The sequence below is a fragment of the Hakea prostrata genome, chromosome 10 (genome assembly GCF_041222555.1).
Source record: "Hakea prostrata isolate BN-2017 chromosome 10, UWA_Hpros_2, whole genome shotgun sequence".
NCBI lineage: Eukaryota > Viridiplantae > Streptophyta > Magnoliopsida > Proteales > Proteaceae > Hakea > Hakea prostrata.
In genome coordinates this window covers 23,521,937-23,545,565 of record NC_142609.1, presented here as the reverse complement: position 1 = coordinate 23,545,565, position 23,629 = coordinate 23,521,937, and positions in this window count along the sequence as shown.

The following is a 23,629-nucleotide window of genomic DNA, read 5'->3' as shown; positions in this document are numbered from 1 at the left end:
TAATATAGAACCTTTGAGGCTTCTAAATGAAAAGTAAGAGTATCGCAACCTCGACTCTCGAGAATAGAATAATAAAATTACATAGCCATTAGAAGTTACATATAAGTCATAGCTTATAAGACAAGTATAGAATGGTAGATCTTCCTTTAGTATTATAGATGTACTAAGAGTAATTGCAAACAAAAATTGAGAGTTCCAACGAGATATGGTGAGATATGGGGAGATAGGTGAAATCACGAGCAAGATGTGAGAATCTCGCCCTTTATCTCATCTCACCCTTAATCTCATCTTGCCTTCTTAAAAAAGCGAGATATCTCGTGAGATCTCGCGAGATCTCAAACCATGGCTCCTCCATCAACAGCTTATCCACAACGTCAAAACCTGATACTAGAGCAGGATCCCGATGTTTTTAGGAGAGGAGGGCAAAGCAACCCAGGATCATAAGTGCATGGAAGAATATGAAGGGGAAGGTTAAAGAAGCAGTGGTGAAGTGGATGTTACACCACACCGTTCCAACCAACATATCACAAGGACTTTATTATAAGAACATGATAGACTCCATTGCAAAAGCATGTCTTGGATATGCCCCACCCCTCATAAGGTCATGACCACCTACTTGACACAGTAGTAGGAGGAGTTGGAGGCATACAATTGAGATATAAGGCCCTTCTAGGAGACGTGTGGATGTACCATTATGTCTGATGGATGGACTTGTCTGACAAAAAAAAATCATCATCAACTTCATAGTGTACTATAATAGGAGATATGTCTCCTTGAGATCTGTGGATGCTACTAGTAAGGTGAAAGACCACATATACATACATAAATACATAAATATATATATATATATATATATATATATATATATATATATATATATATATATATATATATATATATATATATATATATATATATATATATATATATATATATATATATATATGAAGGATTTGAGGATGAAAGCCTACGATCGTGCTTTTATCATCTCTCCTATGCATCATCTGCACTTCATATTTATATTCACTTCTTAATTTTTATTTCCTATTTTATCACAAATTTCAAAGGAAATTTTATCTTTGTTACCGGGATGAATATGACATAAATTCCCTATAAGACCTGTGTACTAATTAACTTGAGCACTACATGATCTGATGTGCCAGTCCTAAAGTCCTGCAAGTAAGTCCTGCCTGCTATGTGCATTAGGGTAACGTAGGTAGTGACTGGGCATCTTGATTGTGTAAGATCAGTTAATATGGAAAATGCATGTGGTGCACCGAAGGATTCGGAGTAACAATGATTTAATCAAATCTGAGATTTGAGAAAATTTTTATTGTCACCACAACAGTCCTGGTCACTTGACCCTAGCGTCTTTCAGGCAGAACCCAGTTCTGTTAATCACCGAAAGACAAGTGCATGGCACTCACACACACTGTGGTAAAAAAAAAAAAATCACGTGATCAACGGTGAGGAGATTAAACGATTCGTTCGCTCCCGCCCGTATGTGGCTCTCGCATACGCGCTATGTCACCCACGCACTTATGAATGGTATCAGAGCGTGGTTTTAATCAATCATTTCATCGCATTTCATTAAGATATTATGAAGGTCATCTATTCCCTTAAAATCAAACTCTGGGAGTCTCTTGACAGTTTCCTTAGGATTGCATTCCCTTGCCCAAAAGGAAATTCTATCATTAAGACTTTGATGAGCGAGCTTGGCTATAAGTCTCGGTCTAATGAATAGAAGGAGCCCTATAGGCTTGGTGTTTTGCGCCTTTGGATGTTCGACAAGTTGACTGAAAAAGCCAGCAATGACCACGGAAAACGTAAACCCTTCGATATCTTTGCATTCATTTAGTATAAATTTGCATCAGGCCAAGATTAGCGAATCTTATCCACATAGGTAGTACTGAGTAGGAATACACAATCATCGTTCTTTCGCATTTCACTATTCACTGTTCACTATTCACAAGTACTATTCATTTTACTATTCACCTGCCACTAGTAAGTTTGCATTTCTAAATTCTAGTTAATTTTCTTTACTATTTTTATAAATTTTATATAATGAAGGAAGTAGTAGATAAATTTACTGTTTATATTCATCTTTTGCATAATTATAATACTTTTTCACAAATAAAAGATGTACTTTGCAGTTTACTTGAATATTACAAAACAATTGTGAATATTATAGAACTTCCACGACCATATGTTGAACAGGGATTAACTCTTCCAATAGAAATCCGCGAACTTATCTTTGATAAGTTAGCATCTTCAATTAAACCAACCAATACTATAGTACAAAAAGAACAATTAATAAATAAGTTTAAAAATCAAAGACAAATACATGTGATATATTTAGCAGTAAAACATTTTGACAAAAGAAACAGAATTACCTTAGTATGATCTTATAAAAGGAATAAAATATAAAAGTCCCACATCAATGGGATTTGATCCTTATACATATGAATTACTCATGTCTGAAACATTAGAAATAAAAAAACATGAACTTAAAATAGAAATTTTACACCAAAGAAATATTGGTGATGAACTTGTTTATCTAAGAACAAAAATTCAAAAAAATTATAACAGAATCCATAATATTATGAATAAAAATCATGTATTAATAGGTAAAAAAGATAGAAAACATATGAATAAAATTGAAAGAAATAATCATAAATTATTTGAATAAATTAAGGATTTAATAAAAATTTATAGAAATATTCAACAATATATGGAGCCTAAACAAAATGAATTAAATACAGCAATTTATAATGAAGATAGTGATAATTACGAATTAGAATAATTATGCAAAAACTAGTAGAAACATACACAGTATATATAGCTGCTTTACAAAATAGCCATACAAATAACGGAAAGAAAATAGCTTTTTATAGCTTATTAGAATATTTTAAACATGCAATAAATATTATTGAACTCCTTGAAGAAACTATTATTCAAAGAATAACTTTACCCAGTGAAATAAGGGAACTCATATTTGATAAATTAGCGTCATCCATAGAATCCACAAATTCAAAATTATTATCACAATTTACACAATTAAAAGAAGACGCAAGATCAAAAAGACAAAAATATTGTATACATAGGTTTTCGAGTTATTTCGATCAACCTGACGAAGAACTCACTTGGTATAAAAATATAGAAAATATGAAAATGAAATTAGTTATATCTTACGGATATGAACCATTTGATAGAAGTTTAACTTTAATCGAAACAATAAATATAAAAACTCAAGACATAAAAATAGAAATCCAAAAACGAAAAGATATAAGTGATGAGATAGTAATATTGAAACAACAAATCAGAAATAATTATGATAGTATACATAGATTAACTGCTCCAAGATATTTAGGCCCACAAGGCCCTACCCTAGAAAAAAAAGAACTTCTAAAAGAATTTAGAAAACAAAATAATGAATTATTTGAAAATTTGAAATATTATTAAAACAATTTGAACAAATAATTAGAGTAAATGAAAAAATGACAGCTTATTTGAAGATTGTCATAATTCAGAAAAATATTACTAAATGGACCAAGAAAATAAAAATTATAAAAATGAACTAATAATACTTAGACAAAATCAAGATTACATAAAAAGTGAATTAAAACAAATTATGTTTGTAACAAACCAATTAAAATTACAACAATTACCAACAAGTGAAAATATACATAAACTAATCTTTTTCTTTGAACAAGAGCAAAATAGACATAAATTATAAAGAAATATTTAATTTATTAAACGAAAGATGTGATAAAGGAAATATTAGATGTGATCAAATAATAGAAAAATTAGAATATTTAAAAAAGATAATTAAACAAATAGGATATTAAGCTATTAAGTATGGAAGACAACCTTATATATCAACAAATTTTACAACAAGCCAAAGAATATCACCCAGAAACGGAAGGTTTATCAAAATATGATCCAGGACAACCCACTGATAAAATTCTCCTTAAACAAAATAATATAATAATACTATTACATTTAAAACTCCTAAATAACATAGAACAATTACACAAAGATTTACTTTTATTATAAGATTCAATACCAAAGAAAACAACAGTAAATGATACATTATCTCAAATGGAAAATCTAAATATTAACAAGACAACATGAATAGATAGATTCAAACAACCAAAACCCTTAGCTAAATTTTACGTACAAAAATCATAAGTAAAATGATAAGACAATTCTCTAATAATAAAATGATAGGACAATCATCAAGAACAACTGAAAGTCCACAAGATAATAAAATAACAGAGATCGTTGATATAAATGAAAACATAGAAATTTTTAGGAACAATGCCTTAAACCTATTAAATCCTAAATCTTTATATAATACAGTTAAATTCCTTAGAAATACAGTTTTTATAAAACATAAAAATGAAGAAATAATTAGTTGCCTAGAAGGACAAACAGTAAAATTACCTATGGTAGATAGAGAACTTAAATTACTACTAAAACCTAAAGATATTAAATTAATTCACACTAGAACATTTGTAGTTGGAATAAAATCCCTTACTCGAAAACATTTAGGCACTAAAGCCCTGGTAACAATATATGATTCTAGATTGAAAAACACAAATTCAATAATACAATTAATGGAAATAGATATGAACAATAATGTAGGATTAGTATTCTTTACCCCTGATATGTTAATTGATAAAAAAGCTTTTATAAATAATATACAGATAAGAATACAAATTAAAGGATATGAAGGATTTACAGGAAACAATCTTATAATTTGTACAAGATTTTTAAGAGCCGGAATACAAAATTCAACCACTAATTATAAAATAAATATAAAAGATATAGTAGAAAGTATGACTAGTAAAGGAGTAAAAGCCATAACACCTCATAAAATAAACTCTTTTGAATATGCATGATTACCATTGAACATTTCTCAAATAGTGCAAAACGATACACAAATGATAATAACTCCATCTGATCACTCAATGTATCAAACAACTAAAGAAGATACATTAATAAAATTCACAAATTATAAAACCCTAGCTCAACCTAAGACAGACACTGATACTGAATCAATTAGTGATTAAACAAAACAAAATGGATATCAAAAATACTTTAAAAGAAATGCACCAATCAATAGATAAATTAACAAATAATATAACAATAATTACCAAATTAGTAGAAGAACAATGTAAAAAAGATAAGTTAGAACAAGAAAACAAATTAAAGGCTATAGAAAAATAGATAGAACTTGTTATAACACCCAATACAAATACTACCTATGAATTTGACATAGAATTCGAATCAGAAATATCAAATATTATTAATACGGAATATATTATAGATCCAGAACGTGAGTATATACAAGAAACTATAGATAATATAAATAATGAATATATGGAACCACAAGAATCTAGAGCTAGTGCTTCAGATCCACCTCAAAATACTCACATGCGAGATACAACAATGAGTACTGAAGATGGATCATCAGGAATGAATATACCTAGACCATCTGCACAACATGAGATATATTTTGATTACCGGGAAATACCAACGATTTTAATCATAATACACAATGGAAATCTAGAGGACAAAGATACCCTACAGATGAACCGATAATACTCAAGAATCATGAACAATGAGCTATATTAAATAAAACACATCATGATCCACAAAAATGGAATACTGTTATATCTATTTGGAAACAAAGAGTTACTAATGATATTTATAAAAATTTTAATATAGAAAATTTAACAACAGAATAATTATTTGCTAGATTAGAAACATATTTAGGTGACTCAGTTAAAGTGATATGGGAAAAATTTAAACAAGAATATTAACCCATATATCAATATTTAATAAATCTAGGAAATAATCCATTCAATTTTTTAAATTATGTGGGACAATTAGTCACTCAAAAAGACCCAAATTTAGGAAACACTACAGAACAGGCTGATGCCCTAAAAACATTAGAACAAATGTCTTTAACAGATTATCGATATATTAAACAATTTTGTAATGATTACATGTATTATGGAATAAAATCTGGATTATATTTTAATAAAGAAATAAGTGACAAACTATTTTTAAAATTACCCGGAATATTAGGACAACAAATACTCGAAGCTTGGAATAATTTTTTAAAAGACAAGGCTGAGCTTATAAATAAAGCAGATATGCACGGCCTCAGTATAAAAGTACAATTTATAATAAAAACACTCAAAGCTAAATGTGCAGACCAATTAGCACAAAAACAATTAAAAGGTGACAATAGCTATTGCGATATAATGTATGTCCCACAACAATACAATAGAAATATACCCTTCTATAGAAAACAAGCTAAACAAAATAGAAATTATCAGAATTAGAAATACAATACAAATTCCACTAAAGGCCAAAATAGCTATACTAGTAAATCTCGAAAAACAAATTCAAATTACTCTATCCGAAAATCTACTGCTAGAAAACCATGTTTATCTCAAGAAAAACATGTTAGAAGATATGATCTTAGAATGACATATAAACAACAATTAAAATGTTATACATGCGGCAATACAGGACATTTTAGTAATAATTGTCCAAATTTACAAAATACATATACCCATAATGCTTATTTAGTACAAAATACAAATCAAGCATTATTAGAAATTGACAAAGATGTTTCAGATACAGAAAGCATTTATAGTATAATTACTATACATGATAGGGAAGATATAAAACAAGAAGATTTTGAACAAAAACCAATAGAAGAATTATTCCACAACATCAATTTAAACCATATTTATTAAATGACAAGTTGTTCTCATAATTGGATAAACAACAAAGGCAACCTACAAATAGGATGTCTCTACCGTGGCTTTTGGTCATCTTTACAAAACAGTATCAATGTAACAAATGTTATAAAGAAGCCTGTAAATCTTGCCTTCTTGGCAAAACCTCTCCATTTTTACGAACACCTGAATATTCAAATATAACTCTTATCTCACCTACCTCAACCAAAAACACACATGTTATACAAACTACAACTGCACATTCTGATCTTAGATTAACACAAATTGAATCAAGTTCTCGCCAACATAATGCACAACTTCAAACTTGCATTTCAGCCCTCGAATCTGATATAGTCATTATTAATTATGATATTCAAACTATGCACACAACCCTAAATACCTTAACATCACAGGTTCAATATATTACTGAATTATTACAATTAAAACAACAGTCTCAATCACCGCCTAACGAACTATATAACACTGAATTTTCCAAAACTCTGACCCCACTCCATTTCCTACTTTCCAATGTTCACCTCAACCAACTTTAAATACTCTTTTGGTAAAAGTCAAACTAACAATTCTTTCCACTAACAAAGAGATATTTCTTATCGCCCATGTTGACACAGGATGTACAAAAAACGTTCTTTCTTCCCATTTTATCTCTGAACATGATATTCAGCCCATATCTCACCCACAAACCACGATCAATTATGGTATTGATAATATTCCACATATATATATACTCATCAACTCCAACCTTCCACAATTGCTTTTTGCAACCATTGTAAACAATACTCTCTTTCCTACCCCCTTGACACTGTTTATATCAAAACCGACATGCCCCCTTCTATCGATATGCTTTTAGGATTAAATTTCCTTTTAAATCACAATGCGGGTCTTCTTATCACCAAAGAGGCCCTTCTTATCTTCGATGGTTTTACCCTTACACCCACGGTTTCTACCAATGAATATAAAGCGTCACGCCGTCGCATCACCCAATCAGAGTCGGCAACTTCGCGTGGTGGCATCATTAAGATGACTTCAAAAACTTCCAAAACTCAAAAAACAAAACCTATTAACATTTCTTCAAACACATGCGCATGTACACGAAATCAATGTGGATTCCTCCACTTCAATTACAATATAATGAACATATTGCAAAAACTTCTGAAAAAGGAATAATGAATGACATCTGCATAATAGAACCTGAACATTTTGAACATCTGATTACAGGAAAATCTTTATACTATAGTCTTGACTCAAACAATGAAACCCAACAGATAATTAGAAATTTAGAAAAACTAGAAATCATAGCAAATGATAATCCACTCAAACATTGGAATGTTACAAAACCAATTTGTAAATTAGAAATAATTAATCTTGAAATGCAAATAGATACAGGACAAGCGAAATATACACCTAAAGATAATGAAGAATTTCTATTACACATGAAAGAATTATTAGAATATAAATTAATACAAAAATCAAATTCTAGACATTCTAGTGCAGCCTTCGTTGTAAATAATCATGCTAAACAAATTAGAGGAAAAACTAGAATGATAATAAATTATAAAAGATTAAATGATAATACACAAGAAGATTCTTACAAAATACCTGAACGAGATTATTTGCTAAGTTATATACAAGATTGTACAATATTTAGCAAATTTGATTGTAAATTAGGTTTTCACCAAATAAAAATGCATAAAGACTCGATAGAATGGACAGCCTTTTCTACAACCTTAGGACATTTCGAGTGGTTAGTAATGCCCTTTGGATTAAAAAACACTCCATCTGTCTTTCAAAGACGAATGGATGATATATTTTTAAAACACAAGAAATTTGCTATAGTTTATATAGATGATATTTTAGTCTATAGTAAAACACCTCAAGAACATATAAGTCATCTAAAAATAATATTTGCCGAATTTATGAATAATGGTATAATTATTTCTAAAAAGAAAATGGAAATTGGTAAACAATACATTAAATTCTTAGGAATGGAATTAGGCAATGGTACTATTAAGTTACAACCCCATATTGCCACAAAAATAAAAGACTTTCCTGATAAATTAACATCAATAACACAAATTCGATCATTTTTAGGCCTAACTAATCAAGCTAGAATTTTTATACAAAACTTAAGAAAATATTTAGGACCTTTATACCATAAAACTTCACCGAATGGAGAACATAGATGGAATAATCAAGATATTCTTCTTGTACAAAAAATTAAAAATCTTTTCTTAAATATTCCCTCATTAAGATTACCTACAGATAAGGATTATCGAATAATAGAAACTGACGGTTGTGAAGATGGCTGGGGAGCCATTTTAAAAATTAAACCATCAGAACAACACCCTAAATCAACTGAAAAATCAGTAGGTGTAACTCAGGAAAATTTAGTATAAAAACATTGACCTCTGTTGAATACGAAATTGAGGCCTTATTAAAAGGACTTGATTGTATGGAAATATTCCTAACAAATCGACCATTTACAATTCGAACTGACTGTGAAGCCATAGTCAAAGCATATAATAATTTAAATGAAAGGAAAATACAACATAGGAGATGGGTTCTTTTAAGAAACCATTTTTATAATAGAGGATATAAAATTACAATTGAACACATAAAAGGATCTGATAACAAAACGGCCGACTTATTATCTAGAATACATCAGATTCTACAAGATCCAGGCTAAACTATCTTTTGTTTACAGGAGGATGATATGCTTCGTGATATCATACAAAGAAGCCATACAGACCCTGAACAATCTTCCACTGCTTCTCCTCTTGTTACTCCATCACAAATATTGAACAATACACCTTCTCTAGTAACAAGCCGTTTACCTGCCAGTATAATGGGAACTTTCGATAATTCAAATACCAGTACAAGCAGTACGTTCCCTTCTCTTTCTTCACAAAGAGCCCCTCTCCCCCTGAAACAATAAAGTTCGGACATTATATTCTTTTCAAGCATTGCCACATGAAATTTGAAAATTTCAATAATTATATGATAAGTGATGAAGAACAAATTTGCCTCGACAACATCTGGTACAATGTCAACAGAAGTGTCTTAACACAAAAGATAATTCCTGGAATGGCCAATGCGATACATGCACAGGCCCTTCCGTATGGACAATTGAGAACAAAGAAGGGTAAGACCAAATTCTACGTGGTCTACCAAGGAAACAATACTGGAATCTTCCTTGACTGGGAAGATGTCATTGAAGCTACAAAGGGACATCCTAGCCCCATGTTTAAGGGCTATGAAACCCTCGAACAAGCACAAATCTTCGCCAAATCATTGATCGGCTCAACATATTACATGGATCCAAAGCTGAGAAATGCTCCTCCTCAACAACCTTCTTCTCCAACATGGCTCAGCGAAACACAACATACTTACAATGTGCACTCTTCAAGAACAAAAATAAAGAATTACAAGATCAAATTGCTAATTGCTTAATGAGAATTAGCAAGCTTCTATTAGAGGGCGCAACGAAAGAAAGGATAATTCAGCGACTGGAAGCAACAAACAAAAGTCTCCAGGCTGAGTTACAACTATACAAAACCCAAGGAACCCCTTCCACTGACAGTACCCAACAAATTGCACAAAATTCTACTCTAGCATCCAGTTCTGGCCCTTCCATGGCGGCCTTCAAAGCAGAAATAATGGGCGACTTAGATACACTTCTACAGCAACGATTGGCACAATTTGGTAGCGGAAGCTATCGTGGGCACATAAACCCACATGACTTACAAGAAGGAACAATATCTCCTCTTGGTCAGACCGAGGAAGCTGACCCAGATTTTGAAATAGTACAAAGGCGACACAGAGGAAAATCTCCCTCATCCTCATCATAATGTAGATTGAACAAAGGGGTGATTCCCTAACCATCCGTCTCACACCCAAACGACATTAAACTTAGGGATGGTTTTTGTGGACCTTAACAAAACCACAAGGATTTTGGCTCAATCCATAAAGGACCACATGGTTCATAGGACAACCATGTAAAACTACATAATTGTCCTTAACCTTCGATCCGAGCTACAGCAGGATCCATGTTAGTACCAAGCATGAAAAACATTGGGTAAACTAGACCAGGCTAGTATAAAACCGGCTAACCATGAACACGGGTTACAAAACATGGTGTTTATCACACTTGAGCATGCTAAGATAAAAGTATGCCAGGCAAGAACCCTGTCTGTAAAATATGGGTTACCTACCTGAACCAAACCAATGTGGAAAACAGTAGTTTTATACTACATGGAATGCCACGGGGTGGTTCTTTAAGAAATCCCAAATTTACGGTCCCCAGCAGATTACACAGCTGCATGCGTAAAGGGTGTTGCATGGAATCATTCCTTTAATCATTAAAATGACACCTCAGTGGACAAAGTTGTAAATAGTTAAAAGGACTAAGGGTATTCTAGTACCCTGAAAAATGTACCTTAGACTTTTTTCTTCCATCTTTGTTATAACTTGACAAGTGTAATAGTACATTGTATCTTAGTTTGTAATGGTGACATGTGTACTTATGAATAGTACTCTCCCTTTGTCTATAAATAGAAGTATTTAGTGTGAAATGAAGGAAAGAGAGAAGTGTGAAGTTTCTTTCTCTTCTTGGCTCTCCAAGTGTAATGGTGCTCACTCTTGTAACAAGTTCTTACTTTGTAACATTCTCTTGACGAAATAAAGACAAGCTTTCTTAGTGGTATGTTTTGATCTTTTCTCTACTTAGTATTTAGTTAACACTTCGGGAATCCCGAAAGGGAACCCTAAGTGGTTAAGATGTAGCTTATCTTGAGCCTCTGTTTGTATATATTCTTTTCTATTAATTTCTTAGAGGAAGGATTTGAGGATGAAAGCCTACAGTCGTGCTTCTATCATCTCTCCTAGGCCCCTCTAAATTTTGACATCATGCATCATCTGCACTTCATATGTATATTCACTTCTTAATTTTTATTCCCTATTTTATCACAAATTTCAAAGTGCGTGGGTGACATAGCGCGTATGCGAGAGCCACACACGGGCGGGAGCAAACGAATCGTTTAATCTCCTCACCGTTGATCACATGATTTTTTTTTTACCACAGTGTGTGTGTGAGTGCCATGCACTTGTCTTTCGGTGATTAACAGAACTGGGTTCTGCCTGAAAGACGTGAGGGTCAAGTGACCAGGACTGTTGTGGTGGCAATAAAATTTTTCTCAAATCTCAGATTTTGATTAAATCATTGTTACTCCGAATCCTTCGGTGCACCACATGCATTTTCCATATTAACTGATCTTACACAATCAAGATGCCCAGCCACTACCTACGTTGCCCTAATGCACATAGCAGGCGGGACTTACTTGCAGGACTTTAGGACTGGCACATCAGATCATGTAGTGTTCAAGTTAATTAGTACACAGGTCTTATAGGGAATTTATGTCATATTCATCCCGGTAACAAAGATAAAACTTCCTTTGAAATTTGTGATAAAATAGGAAATAAAAATTAAGAAGTGAATATACATATGAAGTGCAGATGATGCATGATGTCAAAATTTAGAGGGGCCTAGGAGAGATGATAGAAGCACGACTGTAGGCTTTCATCCTCAAACCCTTCATCTAAGAAATTAATAGAAAAGAATATATACAAACAGAGGCTCTAAGATGATGCATGATGTCAAAATTTAGAGGGGTCTAGGAGAGATGATAGAAGCACGACTGTAGGCTTTCATTTCATCCTCAAATCCTTCCTCTAAGAAATTAATAGAAAAGAATATATACAAACAGAGGCTCAAGATAAGTTACATCTTAACCACTTAGGGTTCCCTTTCGGGATCCCTGAAGTGTTAACTAAATACTAAGTAGAGAAAAGATCAAAACATACCATTACGAAAGCTTGTCTTTATTTCGTCAAGAGAATGTTACAAAGTAAGAACTTGTTACAAGAGTGAGCACCATTACACTTGGAGAGCCAAGAAGAGAAAGAAACTTCACACTTCTCTCTTTCCTTCATTTCACACTAGATACTTCTATTTATAGACAAAGGGAGAGTACTATTCATAAGTACACATGTCACCATTACAAACTAAGATACAATGTACTATTACACTTGTCAAGTTATAACAAAGATGGAAGAAAAAAATCTAAGGTACATTTTTCAGGGTACTAGAATACCCTTAGTCCTTTTAACTATTTACAACTTTGTCCACTGAGGTGTCACTTTAATGATTAAAGGAATGATTCCATGCAACACCCTCTCGCACGCATGCAATGTGTAATCTAACTGGGACCTTAAATTTGGGATTTCTTAAAGAACCACCCCGTGGCATTCCATGTAGTATAAAACTACTGTTTTCCACATTGGTTTGGTTCAGGTGGGTAATCCATATTTTACAGACAGGGTTCTTACCTGGCATACTTTTATCTTAGCATGCTCAAGTGTGATAAACACCATGTTTTGTAACCCGTGTTCAGGGTTAGCCGGTTTTATACTAGCCTGGTCTAGTTTACCCAATGTTTTTCATGCTTGATACTAGCATGGATCCTGTTGTAGCTCGGATCGAAGGTTAAGGACAATTATGTAGTTTTACATGGTTGTCCTATGAACCATGTGGTCATTTATGGATTGGGCCAAAATCCTTGTGGTTTTGTTAAGGTCCACAAAAACCATCCCTAAGTTTAACGTCGTTTGGGTGTGAGACGGATGGTTAGGGAATCACCCATTTGTTCAATCTACATTATGATGAGGATGAGGGAGATTTTCCTCTGTGTCGCCTTTGTACTATTTCAAAATCTGGGTCAGCTTCCTCGGTCTGACCAAGAGGAGATATTGTTCCTTCTTGTAAGTCATGTGGGTTTATGGGCCCACGATAGCTTCCACTACCAAATTGTGCCAATCGTTGCTGTAGAAGTGTATCTAAGTCGCCCATTATTTCTGCTTTGAAGGCCGCCATGGAAGGGCCAGAACTGGATGCTAGAGTAGAATTTTGTGCAATTTGTTGGGTACTGTCAGTGGAAGGGGTTCCTTGGGTTTTGTATAGTTGTAACTCAGCCTGGAGACTTTTGTTTGTTGCTTCCAGTCGCTGAATTATCCTTTCTTTCGTTGCGCCCTCTGATAGAAGCTTGCTAATTCTCATTGAGCAATTAGCAATTTGATCCTGTAATTCTTTATTTTTGTTCTTGAAGAGTGCACATTGTAAGCATGTTGTGTTTCGCTGAGCCATGTTGGAGAAAGAAGGTTGTTGAGGAGGAGCATTTCTCAGCTTTGGATCCATGTAATATGTTGCGCCGATCATTGATTTGGCGAAGATTTGTGCTTGTTCGAGGGTTTCATAGCCCTTAAACAGGGGGCTAGGATGTCCCTTTGTAGCTTCAATGACATCTTCCCAGTCAAGGAAGATTCCAGTATTGTTTCCTTGGTAGACCACGTAGAATTTGGCCTTACCCTTCTTTGTTCTCAATTGTCTATACAGGAAGGCTGCTGCATGTATCGCATTGGCCATTCCAGGAATTATCTTTTGTGCTAAGACACTTTTGAAGGCATTGTACCAGATGTTGTCGAGACAAATTTGTTCTTCACCACTTATCATATAATTATTGAAATTTTCAAATTTCATGTAACAATGCTTGAAAAGAATATGATGTCCGAACTTTATTGTTTCAGGGGGAGAGGGGGCTCTCTGTGAAGAAAGAGAAGGGAACGTATTGTTTGTACTGGTATTTGAATTATCGAAAGTTCCCATTATACTGGCAGGTAAACGGCTTGTTACTAGAGAAGGTGTATTGTTCAATATTTGTGATGGAGTAATAAGGGGAGAAGCAGTGGAAGATTGTTCGTGGTCTCAGATGGCTTCTTTGTATGATATCACGAAGCATATCATCCTCCTGTAAACAAAAGATAGTTTAGCCTGGATCTTGTAGAATCTGATGTATTCTAGATAATAAGTCGGCCGTTTTGTTATCAGATCCTTTTATGTGTTCAATTGTAATTTTATATCCTCTATTATAAAAATGGTTTCTTAAAAGAACCCATCTCCTATGTTGTATTTTCCTTTCATTTAAATTATTATATGCTTTGACTATGGCTTCACAATCAGTTCAATTGTAAATGGTCGATTTGTTAGGAATATTTCCATATAATCAAGTCCTTTTAATAAGGCCTCAATTTCGTATTCAACAGAGGTCAATGTTTTTGTACTAAATTTTCCTGAGTTATACCTACTGATTTCTTCAATTGATTTAGGGTGTTGTTCTGATGGTTTAATTTTTAAAATGACTCTCCCATCTTCACAACCGTCAGTTTCTATTATTCGATAATCCTTATTTGTAGGTAATCTTAATGAGGGAATATTTAAGAAAAGATTTTTAATATTTTGTACAAGAAGAATATCTTGATTATTCCATCTATGTTCTCCATTCGGTGAAGTTTTATGGTATAAAGGTCCTAAATATTTTCCTATGTTTTGTATAAAAGGTCTAGCTAGATTAGCTAGGCCTAAAAATGATCGAATTTGTGTTATTGATGTTAATTTATCAGGAAAGTCTTTTATTTTTGTGGCAATATGGGGTTGTAACTTAATAGTACCATTGCCTAATTCCATTTCTAATAATTTAATGTATTGTTTACCAATTTCCATTTTCTTTTTAGAAATAATTATACCATTATTCATAAATTCGGCAAATATTATTTTCAAATGACTTATATGTTCTTGAGGTGTTTTACTATAGACTAAAATATCATCTATATAGACTATAGCAAATTTCTTGTGTTTTAAAAATATATCATCCATTCGTCTTTGAAAGACAAATGGAGCGTTTTTTAATCCAAAGGGCATTACTAACCACTCGAAATGTCCTAAGGTTGTAGAAAAGGTTGTCCATTCTATCGAGTCTTTATGCATTTTTATTTGGTGAAAACCTAATTTACAATCAAATTTGCTAAATATTGTACAATCTTGTATATAACATAGCAAATAATCTCGTTCAGGTATTTTGTAAGAATCTTCTTGTGTATTATCATTTAATCTTTTATAATTTATTACCATTCTAGTTTTTCCTCTAATTTGTTTAGCATGATTATTTACAACGAAGGCTGCACTAGAATGTCTAGAATTTGATTTTTGTATTAATTTATATTCTAATAATTCTTTCATGTGTAATAGAAATTCTTCATTATCTTTAGGTGTATATTTCGCTTGTCCTGTATCTATTTGCATTTCAAGATTAATTATTTCTAATTTACAAATTGGTTTTGTAACATTCCAATGTTTGAGTGGATTATCATTTGCTATGATTTCTAGTTTTTCTAAATTTCTAATTATCTGTTGGATTTCATTGTTTGAGTCAAGACTATAGTATAAAGATTTTCATTGTTTCGTGTACATGCGCATGTGTTTGAAGAAATGTTAATAGGTTTTGTTTTTTGAGTTTTGGAAGTTTTTGAAGTCATCTTAATGATGCCACCACGCGAAGTTGCCGACTCTGATTGGGTGATGCGACGGCGTGACGCTTTATATTCATTGGTAGAAACCGTGGGTGTAAGGGTAGAACCATCGAAGAGAAGAAAGGCCTCTTTGGTGATAAGAAGACCCGCATTGTGGTTTAAAAGGAAATTTAATCCTAAAAGCATATCGATAGAAGGGGGCATGTAGGTTTTGAAATAAACGGCGTCAAGGGGGTAGGAAAGAGAGTATTGTTTACAATGGTTGCGAAAAGCAATTGTGGAAGGTTGGAGTTGATGAATATATATATATATATATATACCATAACTGATCGTGGTTTGTGGGTTAGATATGGGCTGAGTATCATGTTCAGAGATAAAATGGGAAGAAATGAGGTTTTTTGTACATCCTGTGTCAACATGGGCGATAAGAAATATCTCTTTGTTAGTGGAAAGAATTGTTAGTTTGACTTTTACCAAAAGAGTATTTAAAGTTGGTTGATGTGAACATTGGAAAGTAGGAAATGGAGTGGGGTCAGAGTTTGTGGAAAATTCAGTGTTATATAGCTCGTTAGGCGGTGATTGAGACTGTTATTTTAATTGTAATAATTCAGTAATATATTGGACCTGTGATGTTAAGGTATTTAGGGTTGTGTGCATAGTTTGAATATCAGATTTAATAGTGACTATATCAGATTCGAGGGCTGAAACGCAAGTTTGAAGTTGTGCATTATGTTGGCGAGAATTTGATTCAATTTGTGTTAATCTAAGATCAGAAGGTGGAGTTGTAGTTTGTATAACAGGTGTGTTTTGGGTTGAGGTAGGTGAGATAAGAGTTATATTTGGATATTCAGGTGTTCGTAAAAATGGAGAGGTTTTGCCAGTAAGGCAAGATTTACAGGCTTCTTTATAACATTTGTTACATTGATACCTGTTTTGTAAAGATGGCCAAAAGCCACAGTAGAGACATCCTATTTGTAGGTTGCCTTTGTTGTTTATCCAATTATGAGAACAATTTGTCATTTAATAAATATGGTTTAAATTGATGTTGTGGAATAATTCTTCTATTGGTTTTTGTTCAAAATCTTCTTGTTCTATATCTTCCCTATCATGTATAGTAATTATACTATAAATGCTTTCTGTATCTGAAACATCTTTGTCAATTTCTAATAATGCTTGATTTGTATTTTGTACTAAATAAGCATTCTGAGTATATGTATTTTGTAAATTTGGGCAATTATTACTAAAATGTCCTGTATTGCCGCATGTATAACATTTTAATTGTTGTTTATATGTCCTTCTAGGATCATATCTTTTAACATGTTTTTCTTGAGATAAACATGGTTTTCTAGCAGTAGATTTTCGGATAGAGTAATTTGAATTTGTTTTTCGAGATTTACTAGTATACTATTTTGGCCTTTAATGGAATTTGTATTGATTTCGATTTTGATAATTTCTATTTTGTTTAGCTTGTCTACTGAGGGTATATTTCGTTGTATTGTTGTGGGCTACCTTATACGCTAGCTGCACCCGAATTGTTTGTGCTAATTGGTGCCATTTAGCTTTGGGTGTTTCCATTATAAATTGTACTTTTATACGGGGGCCGGGCATTTCTTATTTATAAGCTCGGCCTTGTCTTTTAAAAAATTATTCCAAGCTTCGAGTATTTGTTGTCCTAATATTCCGGGTAATTTTAAAAATAGTTTGTCACTTATTTCTTTATTAAAATATAATCCAGATTTTATTCCATAATACATGTAATCATTACAAAATTGTTTAATATATCGATAATCTGTTAAAGACATTTGTTCTAATGTTTTTAGGGCATTAGCATGTTCTGTAGTGTTTCCTAAATTTGGGTCTTTTCCAGTGACTGATTGTTCTACATAATTTAAAAAATTGAATGGATTATTTCCTAGATTTATTAAATATTGATATGTGGGTTGATATTCTTGTTTAAATTTTTCCCATGTCACTTTAACTGAGTCACCTAAATATATTTTTAATCTAGCAAATAATTCTTCTGTTGTTAAATTTTCTACATTAAAATTTTTATAAATATCATTAGTAACTCTTTGTTTCCAAATAGATATAACAGTATTCCATTTTTGTGGATCATGATGTGTTTTATTTAATATAGCTCCTTATTCATGATTCTGGAGTATTATCGGTTCATCTGTAGGGTATCTTTGTCCTTTAGATTTCCATTGTGTATTATGATTAAAATTGTTGGTATTTCCCGGTAACCAAAATATATCTCTATGTTGTGCAGATGGTCTAAGTATATTTATTCCTGATGATCCATCTTCAGTACTCATTGTTGTATCTCGCATGTGAGTATTTTGAGGTGGATTTGAAGCACTAGCTCTAGATTCTTGTGGTTCAATATATTCATTATTTATATTATCTATAATTTCTTGTATATACTCACGTTCTGGATCTATAACATATTCCGTATTAATAATATTTGATATTTCTGATTCGAATTCTATGTCAGATTCATAGGTAGTATTTGTATCGGGTGTTATGACAAGTTCTTTCTGTTTTTCTATAGCCTTTAATTTGTTTTCTTGTTCTAACTTATCTTTTTTACATTGTTCTTCTACTAATTTGGTAATTATTTCTATATTATTTGTTAATTTATCTATTGATTGGTGCATTATTTTTAAAATATTTTTGATATTCAATTTGTTTTGTTTAATCACTAATTGATTCAGTATCAGTGTCTGTCTTAGGTTGAGCTAGAGTTTTATAATTTGTGAATTTTATTAATATATCTTCTTTAGTTGTTTGATACATTGAGTGATCAGATGGAGTTATTATCATTTGTGTATCGTTTTACACTATTTGAGAAATGTTCCATGGTAATCCTGCATATTCAAAAGAGTCTATTTTATGAGGTGTTATGGCTTTTTATTCCTTTACTAGCCATACTTTCTACTATATCTTTTATATTTATTTTATAATTAGTGGTTGAATTTTGTATTTTGGCTCCTAAAAATCCTGTACAAATTATAAGATTGTTTCCTGTAAATCCTTCATATCCTTTAGTTTCTATTCCTATCTGTATATTATTTATAAGAGTTTTTTTATCAATTAACATATCAGGGGTAAAGAATATTAATCCTACATTATTGTTCATATCTATTTCCATTAATTGTATTATTGAATTTGTGTTTTTCCATCTAGAATCATATATTGTTACCAGGGCTTTAGTGCCTAAATGTTTTCGAGTAAGGGATTTTATTCAAACTACAAATATTCTAGTGTATATTAATTTAATATCTTTAGGTTTTAGTAGTAGTTTAAGTTCTCTATTTACCATAGGTAATCTTACTGTTTGTCCTTCTAGGCAACTAATTATTTCTTCATTTTTATGTTTTATAAAAACGGTATTTCTAGGGAATTTAGCTGTATTATATTAAGATTTAGGATTTAATAGGTTTAAGGCATTGTTCCTAAAAATTTCTATGTTTTCATTTATATCAACGATCTCTGTTATTTTATTATCTTGTGGACTTTCAGTTGTTCTTGATGATTGTCCTATCATTTTATTATTAGAGAATTGTCTTATCATTTTACTTATGATTTTTGTACGTAAAATTTAGCTAAGGGTTTTGGTTGTTTGAGTCTATCTATTCATGTTGTCTTGTTAATATTTAGATTTTCCATTTGAGATAATATATCATTTAATGTTGTTTTCTTTGGTATTGAATCTTGTAATAAAAGTAAATCTGTGTGTAATTGTTCAATGTTATTTAGGAGTTTTAAATGTAATAGTATTATTACATTATTTTGTTTAAGGAGAATTTTATCAGTGGGTTGTCCTGGATCATATTTTGATAAACCTTCCGTTTCTGGGTGATATTCTTTGGCTTGTTGTAAAATTTGTTGATATATAAGGTTGTCTTCCATACTTAATAGCTTAATATCCTATTTGTTTAATTATCTTTTCTAAATATTCTAATTTTTCCATTATTTGATCACATCTAATATTTACTTTATATATCTTTCAACTCTTACAAGAGCCAGCAGAGAAGGTGGGGTGGGAGAGTGTTATGCAGATTGTCACTGATAACGGCTCCAACTTTAAGGAAGCCTGTGAGACGATGATGATGTTAGCAAAGTATCATCTATTTCGGACACCTTGTGAGGCCCATTGTATTAACCTCATGCTGAAGATATTAGAAAGATCCAAATTATAGTGAGTGTAATGGACAGGGCTCATTTGGTGACAAATTTCATATATAATCATACCTATGCTCTTGATATGATGAAATGAGCATGTGGCGGTGACTCAGTCTCATGGGGTTTGCAATAAATTACATCCCCCGAACAACATAATGGAGAAGAGGACGGGCTGCGACCGAAGTTTAATCCTAGGAGTGGTTTGATTGTAGTGGATCCTAGTTAGATGAATAAATTTTATACAAATATTTCATTTTACAAATTATTACACTATCTATGAAGTATTGGCTTAATGTTTTTATCATACTCTAGGACCCCCATAGGTGGTCTACACAAACCATCATATCATCGGATGATTTGTAAAGACAAGTGGGGAAAGTTTTGCAGAGGATGGAGCCCATTCTAAAGGCCTTACATATGGTGGACTCCTCCATAAAGGGGCCCATTATGCCCCACCTATATGCATCCATTCAGCTCATGAAGATTGTCATACAGAAAGCAAATCCAAAAAGGCTGCAAGGATTTCCTAGACATCATTGATAAACAATGAACCACACATCTTTTGCATCCACTGCATAAGACTGGTAAGTAAATATCTTGGGTTGCTGCTTTGTTGGTGTTCATTCACTCTTATGTTAGTGGAAATCTTAAATCTAATAGTGAGTCTGTAAATTGTGCAGCATATTATCTTAACCCCATATATCAGCACAGTCACCGTTAGGGGTTGGACACCGACCTTCTTGAGGCTGTGGAGATGGTTACAAAGTTGGAGCCTAACTTGATGCTCTAGTCCCTAGGTAACATTGAGGTAAGACAGTATGGAGTAGGGACTTAAGAAGTAGGAGTTTTATTTGAATATTGAAAGACTTCAGCTGAGCATTATTGCACATGATTATAGATAAAGAATTTTAGGGATGCACTAGGGTCCTATGGTTCAGATGCTGCTGCAAAGGGTCTGGCTAATAGTGATCTAGGTTATATGCATGATTATTATTACATTTTATAGCTTAATAGATTATTTGTTAAGTATTAAGTTATGGAATTAATGTTTTTTTCATAATGTAGGTGAGTGGCGGGTTCTCTATGATTCAAGTACATCAAACATTAGGAAAGTGGGCGATTAGGGTACTCTACCAAACATGCTCTGCCTCGGGGTGCGAAAGGAATTGGAGGGCATTAAACTTGATCCACTCAAAGAGGAGGAATAGATTGGGAAGCCAACATCTTAATGAAATAGTCTTCATCCACTATAACCTTAGGTTGAAGATGCAGCACATCAGGGACAAGCAGAGGGTAAGGGGCAGCAGGATTTCATCAACCTCGCCAATATCTTTGAGGTGGAAACCGATTGATACGGAAAGATGAGCATCAAACGGGTATAACCCGAAATCTGTGTAATATCAGATTGATCGGGTTTTACTCGGTCTTATGAATTGACCTGAACTGGTCATTTCACCAGTTCTTGTATCATCAGGCTACACCCGAATGGGGCTCCACATCCAATCGGGATATGACCGACCCTATTGGTTAATGCATACATCACGCTACACAAATAAGGCAGTCACTCTCTATCGAGAAAGTCAACTCTGCTACCGACTATGCTGGAACCAATAATAGAAAGGCGAAATCTCCGGATAGGCAACGGCTCTTGTCGGGCTAACTTACCAAATACGTATAAGGTAAGTTAATCATTATAAGACAGGGGACGCATCCCCCTGGTAAGAAAACCAATACACTTTGAGCATAATCTTGTGTAGCTTTTGCACGAGACCTCATTCGGTTCATCATCTAACTTTGCCATCGGAGGCGGCTGCCCGGCACACAAGCCGGCCCGCATCTAACCTTTCTTGCAGGACTCATCGTCCCGGATACGAGAGGAGGCTCAGTCGGATCCAGAAGCATAATTGATCCGCATCAGTTTGGCGCCGTCTGTGGGAACGACAAAGCTTGGAAGCCATGGTGCGACGAGCCAACGGACGTTCCCGACAAGAAAGCACCGGGGATGATCGAGTGATTCCCGAAGAAATGGTTGACCCGTCAACCCACGAAGAACAAGAGGGACTTCAAGAGAATCTAGTTCTGGAAGATCCCAATGAAGAAGGAACATCGCGAGGTCCTCGGGACCAGGCCATTATGGCAGACATGGACGAAATACGAAAAGGCATGCTCGAAATGCAGGGGGTATTACGCGGTTTGGTGCATCAAATTGGGGTCGAACAAGGACCCAGGCGTAATACACAGTCGGGAAGGCTAATGAGAGCCTTCAGACAGTACGAGGAGCCCGACATCCAAGGCGTATCCCAAGAGTAAAAAATACATGGGAACAAAAGGAAATACATCCCGATCGTAGCAAGCGCCAAACCACGCCCAATGGGACGAGGATCAGTGCTTTAGAGCGCATCTCGTTGCCGCCTAAAACAGGATCCTTGCCCCCTAGGAGTCGTCGGGAGGAGGTCGAGGAGATCGTGGATAAAGAAGAAGAAGGGGAAAGCCAACCCCGACCTTCAAAGTCGAGAATTTCGACATCTCGGGCACCATCCCAAAGGAAGGAGGCTACAACCCATTCGAGGGGGGAACATGTCGAGTCTGATGAGGACGGTGCAAGGCAGAACCGGCTACGAAGGCGAGTAGCAAAGGTCGAACGAAAGTTGGAGGATCGGGATCGTGACGAGGATCTTGATGTGGTAGACCGGGAGCCGTTCTCGGACGAGATCATGAACATGCCTCTCCCTAGAAATTTTATCATGCCAACCTTCACCCCTTTTGATGGGAAAACAAATCCAAAGGAGCATATCAGTTACTTCAAATCAGTAATGACCGTACTAGGTCGAGAGGATGAATTGCTCTGCAGAACGTTTCCGGCGTCACTCAAGGGCCCAGCCATTAAATGGTTCAGCAGTCTACGACCGGCATCAATAAATAATTTCCAGGAATTGGCCCAGAAATTCATAGCCCGATTCCGCAGCGCGATTGGGAGTAAAAAGACATTTGATAGTCTCTTTGGCATACGACAAGGACGGAATGAGTCTATTCGGGATTATCTGAAAAGATTCGACGAGGTTGCCATCGAGATCGAGGAGCTTGATGATCAAGTTGCGTACAGTGCGCTTTGGAGCGGCATCACGCACCAAAGACTTCTGAAAGTCCTGTTAACGGACAAGCCAAGAACGTACGGGATGCTGTTGCGCAGGTGTCAGAAGCAAGCCAGTGTCTATGAAGTGATAAACGCCCGAGTCAAAGCAGATCGGGAT